Genomic DNA, 8,653 nt, shown 5'->3' with positions numbered 1-8,653 from the left:
GGCCTTAGATATGTATAATGCCCTAAGTGACACTCCACGCTCCTTTATAGCTCCACCCTCTCTTCCACATATGGTCAAGTCTGACTTTATAAAAACAACATTGTGACAGCTGAAGTGCCAAACTCGAGGCTGCAAAGCAACAATCCACAAAACAGAGAGTGATGACATAGTAGCTTCAAAATGGAATTTTATTTTGAAAAGACACAATGCATATAACAAGCATAAATTGACAAGCTGTCCTTGTGAATCCAAAACTGATGCTAGAGGGTTACCTAGACCGTGATAACGTGATGCGTAGGGCCAAGCTGTATTTGATGAGTTGTGAGTAAGAATGTGTTGCTAACGGCTAACATTCACCAATGGACGATGTGGCTTTTTTGGCCCCTGAATCTGTGATGTCAAAAAAAATTTCAGAGCATTGGCAGCAATGTTTGATACATACTCTCTGGCTAAAAACCAATTCCATTATTTTGACATAAAGTTTACAGAAGAATTAGTTTGTCTAACGTTATGAAATGAGTGGCATTCCTTTTTAAGAAAATGTCTTAAAGGCTCGTCTCACTGTACACAAAAACTGTTGTTTTTACTGTGTTGTAATTTTCACATTTAAACTTGTGTTTACAGTGCTATTACTCACTACTTGCTACCAGTACATTTCCACGCAACAATTTTTTTGGCAATGAAAGAGCACGACTGACAGCTGAATTGGCAAGTAAAAATTGTTATTGAATGTATTACGTCCTCTGAGCAGTAAGGAAAGCAAAGCACTCGCACATTGGAAACATGCCACTGAAGTAGACAGCACTGTAGGTGTATAATACTGCAGAGGCACTGAAGGACTTTGTGTTTGTTTTTCAAAGGAGGTCCCTTCATGTTCGTTGCCTATTGCACATTGTAACCTGTCCTTTTTTTTGAGACAGTGTGCATATTGATCACTGCCACCTGGTTTGGTATCATTAACTCTCCCAGACCTGTATTATGATGTATACAAGAGCATCTAGACAACAGCAGAGAAACTACGCACTGTAGCAGTCAAGAAAATTAGCAAGCCTGCCAACTGCTATCTTTGTTGTGGTTTTACATGATCTTTGTTATATATTTATAGATATGTGCTCCAGTCATAAGATGGGTGACGGCATTTTCTTTGAATGCACACAAGTGATAGTAATCAGTAAAACGTTAACCCATACAGTTTTATTAACCTAGAAGCAAGACATTTTGTTAGAACTGAAACAATCAACATACAATATATGTTTTCGACCGTCATGTAACTGAACAGATAACTGTGTAGAATATGAATGCCCCTTTTTGCTCTTGAGTACATTTTCTCAGATTATTAAGATGTGGGTCCATTGGTTTAAACTAACCTTTCACGTTTGACACATAATGGATTAGCCCAAGGTTACATAATACCATACTACAAAAAAAAAAGATGGATTAATTGTTTTCATTCATACTGTGCAAAAAGAAGTTAGATTAAACTCAATTTTTTTTTTTTTTTTGGAGACAAAACAACATCCAGGGCGTCCATAGACAAATTTGTTTACACAGAAAAATGTCCAACATGAATTTAAGTCCATTTGGACAATTCACACATGAAAAAATGTAGTTAAACAGGAAATTTAAATTTAAAGGCCTCTTAAATATAGTGCCATTTTGCGGTGTTTAATTCATGGTTGAAATCCCTCTTGAAGCCAAAGTAAAAAAGCTTTCCTCTGATTATGATGACTTGTTATAATAACTTGTGAATTTCAGTGACCTTAATGCCACAGCTTGAGCTGCAAATGTTTGGAAATTGGCGATTTTATAGCACGCTTACTGGGCATTGTTTAGTTATTGTATCACAGTGTGTGAAATATTTTCAAGAAAAAAAAAAAGTTGTGCTTTGTAAAACATTTGTTTTCATGCTGTCTGAGTTTATGAACAGTCATTCACCTCTGCCTGGAGTACAAATAGAAACAAAGCTAATTTGTTTATCTTAAAAAAAAAAAAATTAACATAGATAATAGCAGAAAATGTCAGATACTGCAGTGTTGTCTCAGACTGGAATATAATTGTTTGCCCATGATTGCTGATTTTAAGAAGTGATTACACTCATTGCATGGTTTTTGACAAGAAGGCGATAAGAAGCTCTAAGTGCCATTAACAAGCGCAGATTTCATGAGTTTAAAGAGGGCGGCTGTTCAAAAACTTACAGAGAGATGTATAAGGGGAAATGTTCCACTCAAATTAAGCAGTACTTGTTATCACTCCAACAAAACAACAGATCTTGTCACACTTTTTTTTTTTTTTTTTGGTGTCCCTAACATTGCAGTAGAGCACAGTGCAACACAAGGCACATGGATAACATGTTACATTAGTTTGCTTTGAATTTGTATTACAACTAAAGCCTTACAGCAAGATCTGATATTAGATAAATAAAAAAGTGACAGTTATTCAGATAGGGTGTACATTTCACATGCTATAGATGTTATCATTAATAATAATCACTTGTCATTGAGGGGTGATGTGGTGAAGGGCCAACAACCAACACATGAGCAGAACCTACAGTATGATAAGCACATTGAGTCTCACAGTGATGCCAACTCAGCCACTTGATTTTTCTTTTTTTTTTCAAAACCTTTCAGTATTTCTGTAATTACATTTTGTGGAGAACTGCTTTAAGATTTTGATTCCATCCTTATGTCATTTTACAGTCTGGCATTCTTTATAACCATTTCTACCTCATTGCTACATATTGTACATGTAGTACTTAAGTCCTGTCATTTTGAATGTCATGCATTTGTGAATTAAGAAAAAACGTTAAAACAAAAAAAAAGAACAAAAAAAAAGAAAGCTTGCCCTTGAATCTGAGCAGTCTACCTCACAAAGACTGTCTTTACACTGTTGAATACAAGTCACAGAAAAAAATAAGGCACCTTGAGGGCAAAGATGAAGTCAATCTCCTCATACTGACGTACAGTTTATTTACAAAACCATGTTTCCATTGGACTGCTGCAGGCTGTGTAGGTCATCTACAAGATTGCCAGTGCAAATTTCCCTAAAAAGTAACAAACTGCTTTAATCCTTCGTGAATTGTCATAGTGCGCATGTTAATGTGTATGTATGTGCACTTGCAATTCGACATGCAAGTATGAGGAGGTAACACTACGATATGAAAAATCTGAGTTTTTACTTTTCATATTCATGTACAGAGAATAAACTTGCACATAGCTGTATGTATTGTACATTTGCTAATGATATACAGCATACATACAAAAAAATGCACCACATACATGTTTATATGTGTGTATGTATTGCCATACTTACAGTACAGTCGATTTAAATGTATTTTAATTTCAAGGTACATAAAGGTTATTGAAATACTGAATAAAGATGTTTTCTTTCTTCTTTTTTTTTCTTCCTGAAAACTGGATGCATTTTGTACCTTTACTTGATTAAATTTGCAATGGTGTGATTGATTTAAAGCCTGTGCTATTTCCGTTTCAAGCAATTTTATTGTGGAGGTCTGTGTTCGATCCGTGACAACTTAAATCATGGTTTCTTTATTTTCACCGGTGTTCAACAATATTACAGTGACAATAATTACTTTGCAGCAGTTTACAGAGGCTGATTTTAAGGCTGACTTTGTGTTGCACTCCTCCCACCAATACACCTCTCATGATCCATAATAATATATAAATCCACATTTGCAGATATTTTATAAGGAAGTAAATGGCCAAAATTCCTCCTTTATGTTATCATTAAGTAGTAGGTGTTATATGCGTGGGAAGTTTCTGTGCAATCAACATAAATGAGAAAAGACCCAGCATATTGTGTCAGTGTTGGTGATTCTCTTTCTCTTTCATTTTTTTTTTATCATGGGAGTACATCAATATCAGCTGTGGGTGCAGTTTATCATTAGATAACATATATCATGATTCTGCACTCTGGGTGAAAAGTGGTTTTGCAGAAAAAAAAGAAAAAAAACATAGGTTTTGTACCTGTATTATGTCATGTATGCTAATCACTTGGGGAAACATCCATACTTTGCACTCGAAATTGTAAATAAAACATGTTTTCATCCCCACAGAGCCTTTCTAAATAAAGAGTCGTACATGATGTGGAGTAAAATTAACTAATTTACATCAACTAAGGGGTGTGAAAAAGGTAATTTCATATTATCAGTGCGCTGTCAGTGTCTGAACACTCTCCCTCACAAGCATTGATAAGCTTGTCAAGGCGAGAACACTAACACTTAAAAACATTGCAGTCTCCCACGGAGAACTGTCCTTGGAGGAGGGAATTGTTCACTCGCCTTATTCAGCATGGTTATTATGTTGAAGAGCGTTGCCTGACAAATTATGTCTACTAGAAAACAGGTGTAATTCATTCAAGGTAATTCTAGACATTGCCTGTGTGAATGGACAGCTTTTTAGTATTTTTAGTTTAAAATGAAAAAAAACCCACTTATTTTTACTCCTCCAATGCAGGCGTAGCCACATCCATAATCTTTTTTTTTAGTTTCAGCATAACAAAGCCTGAATCTGTTTGAATCTGTTGTGTTCTATTAAATAAGTTCATTGTTGCTTTGCATATGTATCATTTCCTAAACGTAAACTCATCCATGCCGATGGACAGAACTTTTCTAGGATGTAAAGATCTATGATTACTGTCACCTGACCTATTTAATGGGATGTCTTTAAGCCAATCACAGTGTTTCACATAATCTCAAGTGGACCGCAGCAGAGCGACACCCCCTTTTCTAAAAAGCGTGGCTGACCATTAGGAAAAGTGGTAGCGTACGACACGCCTCAGTCTATTAATCACGTTGTTAAAGTTCAGAATTTGTTTGGAGTAAACATGAGATGTTATATTATACATGTTTAAAAAATCACAGACTTTCATATGAAAGATTTACAACTTTAACTTAAAAAATGTGAAGGAAAAAAAAAACATGGACAGTGGATCTGAGTGTCACTGAGAAAACGAACAGAGAAAATACTGTTTAGATATTTTTCTGATTTGATGTTCTAATGATATAGTCAGTTTCTAATGAACTTCATTTATAATGTTCACAAAATATTTATTTTAGGAGGTTTACCATGTACTGTTTTCTGGAAATACTTTAGAAATTTGGAATATTTTGAGTCGTGATGACAAATACGAAATAAAATATAAAAGATGTAATGTGTTTCAAAATACCACCTTGCTCATTGATATGAGTAAGCCATTTATAAAAAATAAAAAAAATCTTACATTTTGTGTTTTAAAAAAAAAAAGTCTGTTAAGACCATTTATTGTGATTTCTGCTATTTGAATGGAAAGAAAAAAAACACAAAGTATCTTAATTAAAAAAAATGTGATAATGATTTATGGGTGCAATTAGAGTAGAAATCCACTATTACAATATTTTTTTGTGTGTGTTTGTAACATAATTAGGTTCTGAATGAAAAACTAATCCAGCAAATTACTTGCTCAATTCAGTCTGTACCGGGAGGTAAGAATCAAGACAATTCATATAAGTGTGATGACAACTAAATCCATTTTCCATAATAAGATGTAGCCTCTGCAACGTGCATCCGACTGCCAGTAACACCTTAAGCTGAGTCTCTACTGTCGAGCCTCTCCATAATATTGTTCCTTAAGCAGGTTGTTGCCTTTCACAGTGTTAAGCGCGACTGCTGTTTGTTGTTGCATACACAGATAAAATAAAACACCTAACTGCATATGCATACACATGCTTTGTTTTCATGTTTAACACTGTGTATCTTGGGCTTGTGCCACAGCAGCATGCCTGTTATAAGAGGCAGCTAGATAGTCAGATATATATAGACACAGTCCACATCCTGCTGTCTCTGAAATTCTAGCAGCAAACACGCCCTTTGTTTCTTTCCACTGAATTTTTAAACAAGAGCCATTTGACCAGGATGGAGGAGAAAAAAAAATCAGGGCTGATAAGAGAAAAATAAAGTTGAGTCAAACAAATTACTCTCAAGTTATTAGTGGCTATTTTGTAAATATCAAAGATCCACTTGTCCCAGTGTTCTGTGCTTCATTTGCATTCTGATGAAACTGGAGTGGATGTGTGTGAACTCGGAGGTTATCTGTGGAGCTGCAGCGCTGAGCAGCAGAATCAGACAGCTTCGCAACCGCATGGCTCAAGAGGATGAGCCACAGACCTCTCTCAAATCACTTCCTTCATAACAATTAAAATATGCAAAGTGATAATTTTCCTTAAGTAGCCTTAAATGTGCAATCTATTTAAATGTGAGGGAAATTGCCTAAAGCTTCGCGGTGTGTGTATATGTGTGGGGTGGGGTGCGGTGGGGTGGGGGGGATAAATTATGCAAATAACAGAAAGGACTCTTGAAAGCCTAATTTTTCTGTAATAAGCATACTGTTTCATTTAATTTTTTGCCTCTTATTAAAAGTGACAGTTCTTTTGCTCTGTCTGATGGCTATATCTGACACAAGCCCGTGGAACTGACTGCTAGACTAAATGGTAAAGCATTTCTGTAGCTTTTAGATGATGGTTACATTCACAAAGTAATTATGCACTAGAGAGTCCAGAAATAAGGTTTAATTACACAGTAATCGCTTCTGATGGACACTGGGAAGTGTGAGCACTGCCAGACTGCAATCCATCAATGACAAACCTCTGGCCAGTTTTAATTCCTCCTCATTTGCATCATAACCTCGGCACCAAGTTGCACAAATGCTGTTAAATGTTAATAGGACCTGTCTCTCCACTCAAAATGGATGCTTAAGCCATTTCAATTCTCCCTTTCTCTCTATCTCTTTCTTTCACTCCCTCTCTCTCTCTCCCTCATAACACACACACACACACACACACTCTATCTCACACAGTCCATATCTCGTCTCTCTCGCCTCAATTCTCACATTCTCATGAGTCTTCACATAAATAGCCCCTCTTCAGAGGGGAAGCTGAGCACAGGAGACAGTGCACGGTCACTGCTGTGCTAATTGGGAGCAACATGTAAAGTTTTATCTCTTGAGTGCTAACAAACCATACAGACAAGTATAATTCCTTGTGTGTGTGTGTGTGTGTGTGTGTGTGTGTGTGTGTGTGTAGTGTCTGTGAGTACAATCGAGAGCGACTGTCTCACACACATTCACACAGCTGCAGAGCATAAAGGTTTGTTCACACCATGTGAGGGAAGGCCCTCAAGTTATACCGAATCCCCATCCTGGGGGACTGGACAAAATAATGTTTTTATTAATTGAAAATTGTTATTGGTGCAATATGCTCCTCTTCAGACTTTTATAAGGTTGATTAGAGCCAGGATGTCTCATTATCAGCCTGTCTCCTTCATATATTGTAACGGTGCTCTTTATTATACGTTGGACATCCCAGTGTACTGCAGCGACTTTCATACGCACCTGACAGTTTACAAAAGGTGGACATTAGACTCAGTGGACCAGTTGTGTAAACAGACTTTATTTATTGCCATTATGTGGAAAACGGCACATTTTGTACTTTACTAATCCCCCTGCAACATCAAACCCACCATATACTCTTAGATACTTATGATGTGACCTTGTTAATCCCGAGGTATTCAAAGCAATTTTATCTTGATTTGAAAAAATAATGAGATGTATGGAAACAAAGAAAAAATGTATTCACAAGTCAAACCGTGACCTATGAATGTAATTAGAGTGTGAATGTCTTCTGCATGATTTTCTCAGTTTTTCCTGCAAAGTGTTGCTAAATATTTACTTTGGAAACTCTTTTTCCTACCATTCGTAAAGTGTGATTGACAGTGAGTCTGACTGTAAAGTTTCACAGCAAACACGAAACTAGCATGCTGTGACATCACTCTTACGTAAGGCGAAGGTCACTTAAAATTTAAACTTAAAAGTACGCATGAAAATATATAAAAACAATAATAGTTCAAGTGCTATGAATGATAAATAAATAATTACATTCTGGAAAAGTTTTAATTAATTCTGTAAATTCAAAATAACACTGTGGAATTATTCCTGCTAAACTATTCATCTTTCCATGATATTCTATGGCAATATGTATCAACCAACTCCATTACTTGAGTAAAAGTACTATCAGCAAAATGCATTCTAAGTAAAAGCACTAATGCAAAACGGTACTTATAATAGTATTATATGTGTTATATATATAATTAACTCAGTATATGTTATTCAAATATTAGTATATCAAATATTGATGAATTAACATGTAAGCAGTGTTTAAATTGTCTCAATAAAGAGCCAGTACCTTAAAATTATACTTAAGTACAGAACTTGAGAAAATGTACTTCAGCGACACCACAGATTGATTTTGAATTGTACGCTTAAAATGTAATCCTTACTTTCCTCTGCAAAATATGGTGTGTGTGTGTGTGTGTGTGTGTGTGTGTGTGTGTGTGTGTGTGTGTGTGTGTGTGTGTGTGTGTGTGTGTGTTAACCTCACTTTCATTTTTCCTGAAATTTTGTAGTGAAAATAGTGATTATTTCGAATGGTGATTTTCACATTTGGCTACATACAAAACATGTTCCGTGTCCAGGTAAACGTGAGAGGAAATTAGAGCCGCCTGATGACTTTGGTGTCCAGTGTATCCATTACTGCCCACCACAAATTTATAGACATGATTCACAACTTTTTCCTCTTCAGCCGTCACAGAGAGAGCAAGCTGTC

This window comes from Plectropomus leopardus, chromosome 10, assembly GCF_008729295.1.
Source record: "Plectropomus leopardus isolate mb chromosome 10, YSFRI_Pleo_2.0, whole genome shotgun sequence".
In the NCBI taxonomy this organism is placed as follows: domain Eukaryota; kingdom Metazoa; phylum Chordata; class Actinopteri; order Perciformes; family Serranidae; genus Plectropomus; species Plectropomus leopardus.
This window is presented reverse-complemented; position numbering follows the sequence as displayed.